The sequence below is a fragment of the Sturnira hondurensis genome, unplaced genomic scaffold, assembly GCF_014824575.4.
Source record: "Sturnira hondurensis isolate 20B ecotype Veracruz unplaced genomic scaffold, ASM1482457v3 Scaffold0013559, whole genome shotgun sequence".
In the NCBI taxonomy this organism is placed as follows: domain Eukaryota; kingdom Metazoa; phylum Chordata; class Mammalia; order Chiroptera; family Phyllostomidae; genus Sturnira; species Sturnira hondurensis.
The window spans coordinates 674,084-688,989 of NW_028086190.1; the positions used below are offsets into that span (position 1 = coordinate 674,084).

General features: G+C 40.5%; 1 protein-coding gene across 1 annotated transcript in view; it reads right to left on the bottom strand.

The window, feature by feature from the left end:
* FOCAD (focadhesin) overlaps nt 1–12,502 on the bottom strand; it is a 330,364-nt gene extending 317,862 nt beyond the window's left edge. The window contains exon 1 of the mRNA XM_037061968.1: nt 12,446–12,502. The gene's annotated coding sequence lies outside the window, so the exon portion shown is untranslated. The remainder of the gene's footprint in view (nt 1–12,445) is intronic.
* Between the last annotated feature and the right edge of the window lie 2,404 nt (nt 12,503–14,906).

The window sequence follows — 14,906 nt, forward strand, 5'->3', positions numbered from 1 at the left end:
ATGAAGTCTGGAGTACAAGAAAAGAGGTCCAGGCTGAAAATATAACTATGAGAGCAATTAGGGATATTACTAGTATTAAAGCCTTGATGATATAATTGAGGAAGTGTTAAGGTCTAACGACTGAGGCCAGGAGCAATCCAATGCTAAGATGTCAGAGATAAAAGAAAGAACCAGTAAAGGATTTTTTAAAAGAACAATGAGTGCTGGGAACTGCTATGGCTGGTTTCAGAAACTGTAACCCTCCATGCCTAAGGCTGAGCAAAGAGACCTTTGGACCATAAGTCACTAAGGAGACAAAGTTTATCTCCCTGGCAGGGGCACCACCCCTGCCCCCTTTTACTTCACCCTGCTTGGCCCCAGGTGGATAACTGGTTAGCCAATGATGGGTATGATTCCTCAAGGGAGGGACGACCTAAGACAGGCATGGTCATAAGGGGGCCTTCAGGGAATGACTTGGGGGACTATAGAGAAAGGGGGTGATGGACCCTCGCCCCTCAACTTTGACATAGCCTGAGTCCTCATTCTGTCTGCAAGAAGTCTCCTAATCTCTTGGTTGCCTTACTTCCCCTACCTGACTTAACCCTGAAACAATGCTAGAGGTGAGTGCAGCCCTGGGCAAGAATGGGCAGTTCCCTGGGGCAATCAGGCCTAAGAAAGAATGCATAAAATCCTGTGAAACCTGATTTGCTAAGAATGCCCTCAATTTTCTGATAAGGGTCCAAGAATAAAATGGGTTTGTTTCCCAAAGTTTCATAGCCCTTTAGCTGACTGACCCTGACTCAGAATTCTAAGCCCTCATAGTTCAGTGTATGTTATCTAACTGTTTAATCATTACTGCCTGACAATTATTGATGAGCTTTACCTCTATTCTTGTGCAAACTGATTCCAGTAAAAGACTATTGAGAAACAGGCTCCTGGTCCTTCTCCTTTGAGAGATCAGCCACCTTTCCTGCCTAAGCACATCATGTCTTGGTAGACTTATTCTCATCTGTGGTGGATGGGGGGGCTCTGCGGGTGGAGCCCCCCACAAGACAGGTAGAAGGAAAACCTAGAATTGTGGTATCTTTAATATTAAGGGAAGCAAGTGTTTCAAAAAGCAGAGAATGATCGCCTGTTTCAAAAAGGCTAATAGAAAATGGTAACTATATGATGGATGGAGGCGGTAGCTAATACTACTATGGCAACCATTTTGCAATTTATAAATGTACCAAATCAACACATTATATATTTTAAACTAACACAATGTTATGTGTTAATTATAACTCAATGAAGGGGGCAATGTCAATAGGTCAAGTGAGAGACAAAGATTAAAAGAACAACCTTGACTTTAGCAAAATGAAAGTCATCATGACTTTGAAGAGAGTAATTCCTTTAGAACGGTGAGGAGAGGCTGATTATATTGGGTTTAAGAAAGACTAGAAGGAAAGTAATTGGACACATAAGTAGAGTTTTGCCATAAATGGGAAAAAAGAAATTGTGTGGTGGCTTAAGAAAGAAAGGAGGTCAACAAGGAGTAATTATTGTGTAATAGTAATTATTTTTAAGATAAAAATAACAGCATACTACCCTGGCTGGTGTGGGTCAGTGGTTGAGTGCCAGGTTGAATCAAAGGGTCACCAGTTCAATTTCCAGTCAGTGCACATGCCTGGGTTGCAGGCCACGTTCCTAGCAAGGGGTTGGGGGGGTGGGGGCACATGAGAGGCAACCACACATTGATGTTTCTCTCCCTCTTTATCTCCCTCCTTTCCCCTCTCTAAAAAAAGTAATAAATAATTTTTAAAAAGAATAACAGCATATTGATATGATGAAGGGAATAATCTCATGAGAAAATGTGATCCCACAGGGCAGAAGTAGGCTAGACCCAAGCAGGATTCTGCATGAGTGGGAGTTAGAAACAAAGAGACTGTTCAGTGAAACCCCAGGTCCTAAAAACAACAGGAGGAAAAACAGAGGTAAATGCAGGTATGCACACCTCCCACACCCATGACAACTGTCATTAGTATCAAGGCATTTGTCATACCTCTGCACCCGAAACTGATCTAAAACTTCCCAACACAAACTTCTAGGCATCCTAACAATAGACGAGAGATATCACATGTGATAAACTACTTCCAAGTAGTTTGGAAGTTCGCAGGTCAAAAAGAGGTACATGAAACAAAACAAACAAGCAAACAAAAAAATCCATTGCCTCTGGTTTCTCTGACAAATAACGCCCATAACCCATATTCACTTAGGACCATATACATTAGTATTAAATTCAGAAATAGTACTGCACCTGTTCTATAACAGAAACTATAATGATCTGGTGGATAAAAGTTGACAAAATGAAGCTTCAACAAAACTTGAAATCCACACTACTATTTGGAACTTCACAGCCAGCTATATGCTTCAGAAAAAACTCTGTCACCCTTACTCCCACCCAAATCTAACCTCTTTCTAACCTGCTTTGCTCTTTGCTAAATGGACTTCCCTCCCAGGCTTTTGGACTCTGATACCATAAGTCACAAACTTTATTAGATACTCAGCTTCTTTATTATATGGTCCCCCTTCCTTCTAGCTCTAATGAAAACTAGACTCTCATTCTTTGGTGACTACTTCAGTAAAAGCTAATCATCCTTCCAAGCTCCATTGCCCCAAAAAATATTTCCACACCAATTACCTCCATATCTTTGAGGGCATNCCATTTTGCAATTTATAAATGTACCAAATCAACACATTATATATTTTAAACTAACACAATGTTATGTGTTAATTATAACTCAATGAAGGGGGCAATGTCAATAGGTCAAGTGAGAGACAAAGATTAAAAGAACAACCTTGACTTTAGCAAAATGAAAGTCATCATGACTTTGAAGAGAGTAATTCCTTTAGAACGGTGAGGAGAGGCTGATTATATTGGGTTTAAGAAAGACCAGAAGGAAAGTAATTGGACACATAAGTAGAGTTTTGCCATAAATGGGAAAAAAGAAATTGTGTGGTGGCTTAAGAAAGAAAGGAGGTCAACAAGGAGTAATTATTGTGTAATAGTAATTATTTTTAAGATAAAAATAACAGCATACTACCCTGGCTGGTGTGGGTCAGTGGTTGAGTGCCAGGTTGAATCAAAGGGTCACCAGTTCAATTTCCAGTCAGTGCACATGCCTGGGTTGCAGGCCACGTTCCTAGCAAGGGGTTGGGGGGGTGGGGGCACATGAGAGGCAACCACACATTGATGTTTCTCTCCCTCTTTATCTCCCTCCTTTCCCCTCTCTAAAAAAAGTAATAAATAATTTTTAAAAAGAATAACAGCATATTGATATGATGAAGGGAATAATCTCATGAGAAAATGTGATCCCACAGGGCAGAAGTAGGCTAGACCCAAGCAGGATTCTGCATGAGTGGGAGATGGAAACAAAGAGACTGTTCAGTGAAACCCCAGAAACCTCAGGTCCTAAAGAAACAGGAGGAAAAACAGAGGTAAATGCAGGTATGCACACCTCCCACACCCATGACAACTGTCATTAGTATCAAGGCATTTGTCATACCTCTGAGCCCGAAACTGATCTAAAACTTCCCAATACAAACTTCTAGGCATCCTAACAATAGACGAGAGATATCACATGTGATAAACTACTTCCAAGTAGTTTGGAAGTCCAAAGGTCAAAAAGAGGTACATGAAACAGAACAAACAAGCAAACAAAAAAATCCATTGCCTCTGGTTTCTCTGACAAATAACGCCAATAACCCATATTCACTTAGGACCATATACATTAGTATTAAATTCAGAAATAGTACTGCACCTGTTCTATAACAGAAACTATAATGATCTGGTGGACAAAAGTTGACAAAATGAACCTTCAACAAAACTTGAAATCCACACTACTATTTGGAACTTCATAGCCAGCTATATGCTTCTGTCACCCTTACTCCCACCCAAATCTAACCTCTTTCTAACCTGCCTTGCTCTTTGCTAAATGGTCTTCCCTCCCAGGCTTTTGGACTCTGATACCATAAGTCACAAACTTTATTAGATACTCAGCTTCTTTATTATATGGTCCCCCTTCCTCCTAGCTCTAATGAAAACTAGACTCTCATTCTTTGGTGACTACTTCAGTAAAAGCTAATCATCCTTCCAAGCTCCATGGCCCCAAAAAATATTTTCACACCATTTACCTCCATATCTTTCAGGGCACGCCATCTAAGTATCTTCACCTTTCATATATACTGATTGCTACCAAAAGCGGTCTAAAACCTCAGAAAACAGTCAATCTCGTGGTCTATCTCTCCAACCTGGGACCACAAACATCTGGGGTCAATGTCTAAGTAAGTAATATTTCCAACACACCAGTCTCATTGTTCTTTAACACTTAATACAAGGTCTGTCCAGAAGGTATCCAGCCATGTGATATGAAAAACAGACATTTCTTGAAAAGGATATATGATACAAGAAACATTGTAGATACGACAATGACGCCTCAGTTCCCTTCATAGTAGGTACCTTGGGACCTCACACAGCTCTCCCAATCACCATCAGCTGCCCTGTCATATTTTCCTGAATCTCATCGACAGTCTGAAATCTCTTCCCTTTCAAAGATGATTTTAATTTTAGAAAAGCCAGAGAGCTCACAGGGCATCAAATCAGGGCTGTAGAGAGGCTGAGTCACCTGGGTGATGTGATGTTTTGCCAAAAACCTCTGCACAAGACGTGATACATGAGTAGGCACATTATTGTGATGAAGCTGCCAGTCACCCGTTGTCCATAACTGTGGCCTTCTGAATCAGCTGAATAGTTCCCTTGGAGGAATGTTGAAGCTTAACACAAAATCTGATGTAGATTCATTGCTCTACTCACTCAGTCATTTTGAGTGGGATGGCCACACAGTACACATGCTCACTCAACAGCTTCTACTGCTCCCACCAACTAGTACAGTGAAGTCATCATTGTTCATGCACGCACATTCCAGTCCACTCTCCTTGGCTGCCAGGTTACATGGATGTTGCACAAACTATTCTCATTATATTAACAATGGCTTGACTTTTGCCAGACAGACCTCATATAACCTCCATTCCAGCCATCTAGATCCATGGCCAAACCCTATACTCCATCAGCACCCTAAAATCTCAAACTCCAAAATTCTACTATAACTACAGAGCACTTCTATCCTATCCCCTATCTTCCTTAAACCTGCACACACTTGTATGTTTACCTTATCCAGACACCTGTCCCTTGAACAGATTGTTTTTTCTCAATCTTTCAGTCTCCTCCTGGCTTGGTCATCACCCCTATATGGTGTAAGACCTCACATTACATCAATTCAATCATTGTCTTGCCAATATTTTATACTCCCTGTGTCTTTACCATATGCACACAAAAAATTCTACTGAATTTCACTACAGAAAGTCACACAATTATATAAACTAATGTCATTACAAATTAGTGATCTTTGCAAATCTGGTAGACCTTCCTAATATCTCTAGTCAGCTCTCTCTTCCATTCCTATGGCATTTAACAGTTGATGTTCTCTTCTTAAATTCTCTCCCTTGTCTTCTAGAGCTCTACTGTCATTAGGATGTTCCTTCTCAGTCTTTTTCATTGGATCATCTTCCTTAAATGGTCATGCTTCCTGGAGTTTCTCTTCTGTTTTATTCTTTCTTGTTCCACAAACTCTCTTAGGTGTCACACCCATTCTTACTCTGTCTTCACTATCACCTAATATACTGAAAACATCTCTAGATAGCCTAGAACTCCCTCATCTCTAGACCAATGCAGCCAACTGCCCGCTGAACACTGCCAATTCTGTGACCCAAAAGCGTTTCCAAGGCTGATTTTATTCTCCAATATATTTGATAATCCTCATGTGATTCTATGTTGGGAATCATAAATCATAAACCTTGAGTCCATCTTTCCTTCATCCTACATATCAAACTGGACATCAGCTTGACCACCTTAATACACCCTGATTCCATACTATTTTCTTAAGCCCCACTGCATAATTTGGAGTTCTGTATCTTACCTTCACAAATGGGCCTTGCTTCACTACATTTAAAACTGATCTTAACTCCCCTCTACTTTAAATCTCTTACCAGTAGATCACCATAGCCTTAAGAAAAAAGTTCAAAATCTTTAACATAGTGAGCCTTTGTTTCTCATTAAACTTCATCTCTCTATTTTTTCCTTGGCCTTACTCCTCTCCTGTGCCTAAAATGTCTTATCCTCCATCCTCACCAACTAATTCCTACATGCTTTCAAAATTCAGTTCAGCCCTGGCCTACGTGGCTCAGTTGATTTTGGAATAGTAGACCAAAAGGTTGCAAGTTTGATGTCCCGTCAGAGCACATACCCAGGTTGCAGGGTCAATGCTAGGTCAGGATGCATATAAGAAGGAAACCAACAGATATTTCTCTCGCACATCTCTGTCACTGTCCGTCTGTCTGTCTGTCTCTCTCAAAGCAATGGAAAAAAATGTCCTTGTGTGAGAGTTAAAAAAAATTCAGTGCAACTGAAAATTCCTCCAGAAAGCTTTCTCTGAATCTCCTAAAAATGCACACTCACAGTTTTGCTGTGTGTATCCCCCACAGTACTCTTTGCTACCATCTAATTACAGTATTTATCTCATATTTCCATCTTGTCTATAGCTTCTGTGCAATAATATAAGTTACCTGAGGAGAAGTTAGGTACTCTGAAGCAGAGCAGATGTCCTCTCTTCAATGAATGAAAAAAAATAATAAAAATAATATCTTTAATTTCCATGACTCTTTAACAATTCTATTTAAATGTTTCAAAACAACTTTTAATAAAAAGTTTCCTCTACTCCCTCCATATTGATTTCCCAAGAGCATATACTAAAACCTAAAGGTTTAATTACATAAACCTGTTCAAGGATTGTCAAACAAAGTAAAACTTAAAGTAAATTCTGAAAGAAGTTAGGGCAAAGAAAAAGGTTTATTAAGAGAGGAAGGAAAGAGCTTGCTCTGACTTCCACCAAGATGGAGGCATAGGTGGAAACACTGTGCCTTCTCCCACAACCAAGTTTGAATACAACTATGGTTTGGAGAAACAAAGACACAGACAAAGGACAGAAAATTGAATTATACGGAAGTCCGACTACATCTAACCGTTCAACGGGGATGGTAAGAGGGGCGGAGCCAGCAGCGAGCAGGGTCAGGCAGGACAGATCCCCCGACCTAGGCGCGCAGGCAGCCCGGAACCAGTTGGGGTGTGGGGCAGACTGACCGCAGCCGCGCACATTCGCACACAGTGAGACGGACCACGCAGGCCCCAGGGGGGCGAGGGCTGACGGCGGTGGCACACTCAAGAGCAGTGGGACGAAACACGTGGGCCCGGTGACAGTGGCAGCTGCGGCACCAGTGAGGGCTGCGGCGGCAGGCGGCAGACGGGATGCCATAGTCCCTCTTTGACCCCGCCCCCACATACGGCGTCACAACCCAGCAACTGAGTTGCCCTGTTCTGGTGAATACCTAGGGCTCTGATCCTGCTACGTAACAGGCACGAACAGCCCAAAAGATGGCGCAAGAAGAACTCAAAGTCCCAGAGCCGATAACTCTCAGTGACCGAGAAATTGCCAGCCTCTCAGAAGCACAATTCAAGACACTGTTTATCAGGATGCTCACAGAACTGGTTGATTATAGTCACAAATTAGAGGAACATATGAAGGCTAAACTAATTGAAATGAAGGGAGATGCACAGGAAACCAATAGTGATGGAAAGGAAACTGGGACTCAAATCAATGGAATGGACCAGAAGGAAGAACGAAACATCCAACCAGAAAGGAATGAAGAAATGAGAATTCAAAAAAATGAGGAGAGGCTTAGGAACCTCCAGGACATCTTTAAACGTTCCAACATCCGGATTATAGGGGTACCAGAAGGGGGAAAGAAACAGCCACGAGTGGAAAACTTATTTGAACAAATAATAAAGGAGAACTTCCCCAGTCTGGCAAAGGAAATAGACTTCCAGGAAATCCAGGAAGCTCAGAGAGTCCCAAAGAAGTTGGACCCAAGAAGGAACACACCAAGGCACATCATAATTACATTAGCCAAGACTAAAATGAAGGAGAGAATCCTAGAAGCAGCAAGGGATAAGGGGACAGTCACCTACAAAGGAGTACCCATCAGACTGTCAGCGGATTTCTCAAAAGAGACCTTACAGGCAAGAAGGGGCTGGAAAGAAGTATTCCAAGTCATGAAATCCAAAGACCTACAGCCAAGATTGCTTTATCCAGCAAAACTTTCATTTAGAATGGAAGGACAGATAAAGTGCTTCTCAGATAAGGTCAAGTTCAAGGAGTTCATCATCACCAAGCCCTTATTATATGAAATGCTAAAGGGACTTATATAAGAAAAAGAAGATGAAAAATATGAACAGTGAAAGGACAGCAAACACACAGTTATTAACAACCACACCTAAAACAAAAGCAAACCAAGAGGACAGCTAGATCAGGAGTGGAACCATAGAAATGAAGAACACATGGAGGGTTAGCAACAGGGGAGTGGGAGGGGGAGAAGGGGGGAGAAGGCACAGAAAATAGCATAGACAGTAGGTAGAAAATAGACAGGGGGGAGGGCAAGAATAGTGGGGGAAATATAGAATCTAAAGAACTTGAGACATGTGGTTATAAACTAAAGGGGGGGAGAATGGTGGGGGAGGGAGTGTGCGGGTGGAGGAGAATGAAGGGGGGAATAGAACAACTGTAATGGTATAATCAATAAAATATATTATAAATAAATAAATAAATAAATAAATAAATAAATAAAAATTTTTAAAAAGAGAGGAAGGAAAGATACACACTAGCAGCCAGAAAATCTCATTTACAAAACTATGGTTACAACATTCATAATCATAACGTGTGTTCAAAATGCTTATCGGCCAAATTAACAATCAATCACTCATCTGACCAAAAAGAGATTAGAAGATATATTCTAATGCACTGGAAAGAACTGAAGTCTTCAGTTTAGAAGCTTGGGTGGAATGCTCCATTAGTCCCCAGGCAAGGAAAAAGAGAAGTCTTTAAATAAATAATAATAAACAATCTATATATGTAGTTTGGATTCTCAACTTCCTTGGGCCAAGATGAATGTTTTCCTATCATGAGTAGTGGAAAATTACACGGTATGTAATGTGAAATCTTTTGAAATGTCCTCAAAATATATAAAGCTAAAGTAAACTCAGGCTAACTGAATGAAAGCCAATATAAATTAAGAAAAGTTAAAAATCATAAATGCAATTTTATGACTTCCATTGTGACTTGAAATAGGTTAAAAAATTGAGGGCAGAATTACTTGGGGGACCCAACTTATAAAAACAATAATGTGCAACCTAGATCTCTGAAAATAAATTAGATCACCCACATTGCTTAAAAAATTTGTTTCAAATAATTTAAATGGGAGAAAAAAATGACGAACATCCCTTGTCCTGTTAGCTTAGCAAATCTTATTTTCTACCATGTAGAAATAGTACACACAATCTCTATCCAATTTACCACTAATTGTGAATCACAGATATATACTACAAAAAACATGCCATACTTACAGATTTTACACCACTTAAAGCAACATGTATTGCCCACCTGATAAAAGTTTAAATTATCACCCTAGGTTTCTCTTCTCAGATAAACCAAGTTCATTGTTATAAACCAAGAAATATTGATTAAGATCAGGTTTCCCTGTAGACCCACCAATAATCTGGACACTATTATTTCTTTACTCTTCTTCCAAATACAGTTATAATTGTATTTTTTCAATGTGGCTTTTGTGCCCTCAAATTTTAAACTAGAAAATATTCCACTTGGATTATTTTTCCCCAGCTCTTACACTTCTCCTTAGTCTTCCCATCTTGAGTTGGTCTGTTTCTAGAACTAGAAATGTCTAGCAAATGCTAAATTTTGAAAAGTTGTATTTTCTTGAATTTTCTATAACCCCAATAGTGACATAAACAGTTTAATTCAACTAATAGTTGTGGGCATTATCCAAAAAGTATCCAAAGGCTATGAATATTATGTTTTAGGGGAATTATTTTAGATATCATTTTACTCCTACAGGAAGGCCAGACATATAAGGACCATCAGTCAATCAACAAATGAAACACTTGTTACATCTTTATGGGCGTTTTTATTCTCAAACTAATGATGTATTTACCATTTTGTTATCAATTCTCAACTGGAAGCAGCAATCAATTAAAATACAGTAAATTTTTGCTTGATAGCATACCCACATGACATTAATAGACATTATTAGGCAGGTGATGGTGACTATCTAACATTAATCAAGTAAGCAAATAGCCAAGACACATGTTTTAGATAGCCTTTATCTACCAAAGCAAATAAACTTGCTTTGAAAATTGCATTTGTTTAAAATAAGAAGAAAGAAAACTGCATCCACATCCAATTGTTTTTATACCCTATCATTACATGTAACATTTAAAAGCTTCTGATCGTTACATTTCAAAATTTAGATGAGTCATAGTGCTGTGTGCAGGAACTGGATATGAATCAAAATCATAAACATGCACCTGCTTGCTAGTCAAAACTGAATGTAGACAGATTCAAAACAAATAAAACATAACCATAAAATACAGTGTTTTTTAAAATGGTCATTTCCCGACTATTAACTCAATACATATGTCATTTGTTCCTCCTATCCTTGAACATATCAAAGTTACAGAATACTTTGACACATCCCCTCACTTTAGATAGGTACCTCAGACCTAGGGTCTCTAGTGACATAGTAAGCAAGATTAGGGCTCTGGGCCATCATGGTCTGAGGCTTACTACAGGTGAAAGTAAGGAAAACAAGGAGGCCCGGAAAAGCTCTATCTTATGATACAGGATCATAAGCTTCTATACCTAAATCTAGAACCTGAAATTGAGCCATCAACAAAAATTCCATCTTGGGGAACCCTTTTGCGCTGCTGGTGGGAATGCAGATTGGTGCAGCCACTGTGAAAAGCAGTATGGAGTTTTGAATTTTCACTTCAAAAAATTAAAAATGGAACTGCCTCGTGACCCAGCAATTCCACTCTGGGAATTTATTCAAAGAAACCCAAAACACTAATGTGAAAGAATTAAGCACCCTTATGTTTGTTGCAGCATTATTTACAATTGCCAAGATATGGAAGCAGCCCAAGTAGCTATCAGTAGATGGGTGGAGAAAACAACTATGGGACATCTACACAATGGAATACTACTCGACCATAAAAAAGAAAATTTCAGCCTTTGTGACAGCATAGATGTACCTAGAGAGCATTATGCTAAGTGAAATAAGCCAGCCAGATAAAGTGCCATGTGATTTCACTCATATGTGGAATCCAATGAAAAAATTGAACTAACAAGCAAAATAGGGACAGACTCATAGAGAGAAGGGTGACAGCTTGTGAGGGGAGGGAATTTTGTGGAGTAAAAAAGAAATAAGACTCATGCACATGGACAACAGTGTGGTTATTGCAGAGAGGGGAGTGGAGGTGGAAGAGAGTGTAAGGGGGATAAATGGATAGTGGAAAAAATAATACAATAAAAAATAAATAAATAAATAATAAATTCCATCTCCAATCTAGACAATAAAACTGGCAGATAAACTAAAAGAGAAGGCAGCAGATGCCTGTTTTAGTTTATGGCATAAGACTGACCATCATGGAACCCATCAAAAAGTCTACTGAATGGATGAATGAAGGACGGCATGACACTTCACAGGATAACTTCATTGATTTTAAAAGCTCCAAATTCACAAAATAAACTAAGGGATCAGGATGCCACAGCTGAAATTAAAACTCATGGATAGTACGTGTAACGGAAGTGCAAATCTCAAAGCATGCACTTGTACATGTATGCGCTGTTATGTACATACAGACACATACAGTTTCTCCAGGTAATTATCACAAGTGAGGACCAGAGAACCAGATCTGAAAACAGGCCCTGCTTACCCATAACCCTTTGCATTAAAGTGGACAGGATGTGAGTGAGTCACTAGCAATAAGGAGACAGTTACCCCAGGCCACGCAGGACATCGCTGGATTCCCCTGCACTGCCCTGGACTAGGGAACTGCTCCAGCGATAGTGCAATGACTGAAATAAGCTGCAAGTAAGTATGTAAAGATCGCGCTGATCATTTTCAGAGTCTGGATCCCACTGAGTCCCACCTCGGCACCAGAGGGCCCCACCCATGCGTACCAGAGATTTCTAACGAAAAAGGCCTAGTTTTCAGGGAGTTCACAACCCAGAAAAGACAGGATGAGGGCAAACAGCAAGATCTGTCCCCTGCCCGACGGCCCCATGCCGCAACACAGTCTTGCCGCCACTCACTCCACCGCCCCATCTCCAGCAGAACCCCAGGCCCACAGGGCCTAAATCACCCTGCACACAAGCTGAGACGAACCATAGGCAGTTGCGATCTGCGGTGTCCTATCAGGGCACAACGGCTGCCAGCCCACAGTCAAACAAGGAATACTGCTCACCTTTCTTCAGCTACAAGTTCAGCCCCATGCCGGCTGCCTGACGTGGCCCGCCCCGCCTCAGTCTCAAACATCCGGGGGTGGGGCTACCGGGAGATGGCCAATGCACTACAGACTGAGACGGCCTGCCCCGCCTCCTCCAGCTTTGACCCGCCCTACATCGCTGGTTTGCAGGCGCGTCCTAAGGCGGTGCTCTCTGCGTCTGGAAGGTGGCGTGGGTGGTGGAACGATGGTGCGCCTAAGAGCAGAGAGTGTACGCAGGTGCCATCTGTGTGGCAGCCCCTCAGTGGAGTTATCCCAAAGCAAAGCATATTGAAAGATAACCCTATACAGCTTTTGGTGGCTTCTTGGGATTTGGAGATTTTTGTTTCCTAGGGGAAAAAATAGTACCGATAGATAGCATTAGGATTCAGAATTTTTTTTTTTACATTTCAATTGTTCAAGTACAGTTTTCTGCCTTTTACTCCCATCCCAGCCCATCCCCCAGCCCTCCCCACCTCCCTCCTGTTTCCACACACCCCCTTGTTTTTGTCCATGTGTTCTTTATACTTGTTCCTGCAAACCCTTCCCCTTTTCCCCTGAAATTCCCTTCCCTCTCCTTTACTGTTATCCTATTACAATGGTCTCAATTTTTCCCTCTTTGTCCTCCTCTGCCCATCCAACCCTGGTCTTCCTGCCCCCACCCCCACTTCCACAGTCAATTTCCACACTGTTGTCCTTGTCCCTGGATCATTCATACATGTTCTTTGACTAGTCCCTTCTTTCCAGCATTATCCCCCACCCTCCTCCCCTCTGGTTACTATCACTCTGTTCCATGTTTCCATGCCTATGCTTCTTTAGTTCTTTAGTTTATTTAATTTATGTTAGATTCCTCTTATAAGTGTGATCATATGGTATTTTGTCTTCACGGCCTGGCTTATTTCACTTAGCATAATACACTCCAGTTCCATCCATGCTGTCAGGAAGGGTAGGAGCTCCTTTCTTTCTGCTGTATAGTATTCCATTGTGTAAATGCACCACAGCTCTTTAATCCACTCATTTACTGATGGGCACTTAGGCTGTTTCCAGCACTTGGCTATTATATGTAGCACTGCTATGAACACAGGGGTGCTTAAGTTATTTTGAATTGATGATTCAGATTCTTAGGGTATATTTCCAGGAGCAAAATTGCTGGATCAAAAGGCAATTCCATTATGAGTTTTGGGGGAAATTCCATACTGTTTTCCAGTGGCTGCACCAGTCTGCATTCCCACCAACAGTGCAATAAGTTTCCCTTTTCACCACATCCTCTCTAGCAGTTGTTTATTTATCAATGATAGCCATTCTGACAGGTGTGAGGTGATATCTCATTATGGTTTTAATTTGTATCTCTCTGAGAGGTAGTGACATTGAGTATCTTTTCATATGTCTATGGGCCACCTATACATCCTCCTTGGAGAAGTGTCTGTTCAGGTCATTTGTCTATTTATTAATTGGATTGTTTGTCTTCTATGTGTTGAGTCATGTAAGTCCTTTATATATTTTGGAGATGGCATATTTCAATAATGAAATATCAGAAAGAGTAACTAAGAAAAATCCCATAGCAACAAGAAAAATAAAGTACCTAGGAATAAATTCAATCAATGACATTAAAGACCTGTACTTGGAAAACTATAGAACACTGAAAAAAGAAATTAAGGAAGATACAAATAAATGGGAGCTTATACTTTGTTCATGGATTAGAAGTTTATCATCAGTTAAATATCCATACTACCCAAAGCAATCTATACATTCAACACAATTCCCATTAAAATACCAATGACATGCCCTGGCTGGTATAGCTCAGTGGATTGAATGCGGGCCTGTGAACCAGAGGATCATGGTTCGATTCCCAGTCAAGGCACATGCCTGGGTTGCAGGCCAGTCCCAAGCAGGGGGCGCATGAGAGGCAGCTATATATTGATGTTTCTCTCCCTCTCTCCTTTCCTTCCCTTCCCTCTCTAAAGATGAATAAATAAAATCTTTTTTAAAAGAAGCAATAGAAAACCTTTAAAAAATAAAGGAGCAATAGAAAACCTTTTAAAATACAATGAATTTCACAAATCTAAAGCAAATATTTCAAAAATTCACATGGAACCAAAAAAGAAGCTAAATATCCTCAGCGATCTTGTGAAAGAAGAACAAAGTAGGAGGAATCACAATGCCTGATATCAAACTATATTACATGGCTACTGTAATCAAAAGAGTCTGGTACTGGCATAAGAACAGGCAGATCAGTGGAACAGAATAGAGAGCCCAGAAATAAACCCATGTCTCTATGGTCAACTAATATTTGATGGAGGGGGCAGGAACACACAGTGGAGAAAAATAGTCTCTTTAGTAAATTGTGTTGAGAGATCTGGACTGGTACATGCAAAAAAATGAAACTAGACTACCAAGTGTATAAAAGACTTAAATATAAGTCATGACACCATAAAAGTCCTAG